Genomic DNA, 340 nt, shown 5'->3' with positions numbered 1-340 from the left:
AAATCCCATGGCACTGTTGGGAAGAAGAGCAGGGGAGTTATCCCTGTTGTCTTGGCCAATACTTATCCCTCAACCAACATTACTAAAAAAACAGTTTATCTGGTCATTATCATTTGTGGGACCTTGCTGTGCACAAATTACGACACTTCAAAAGTACTTAATTGGCTGTAAAGTGCTTTGGGATGTTCTGAAGTCATGAAGGTGCTATATAAATGCAAGTTCTTCCTTTCATTACACTTTTATGGCAATCAGTGGCTTGTTAGCACATATTTCAAGAAGGAGTTACACTTTAGGAAGGATGGGGAGGTCTTGGATCCTTATTCTTTACATGAGTTATGTG

The sequence above is a fragment of the Pristiophorus japonicus genome, chromosome 22 (assembly GCF_044704955.1).
Source record: "Pristiophorus japonicus isolate sPriJap1 chromosome 22, sPriJap1.hap1, whole genome shotgun sequence".
Lineage (NCBI taxonomy): Eukaryota > Metazoa > Chordata > Chondrichthyes > Pristiophoridae > Pristiophorus > Pristiophorus japonicus.
The sequence above is the reverse complement of the archived record's forward strand: the minus strand, read 5'-3'. Positions refer to the sequence as shown.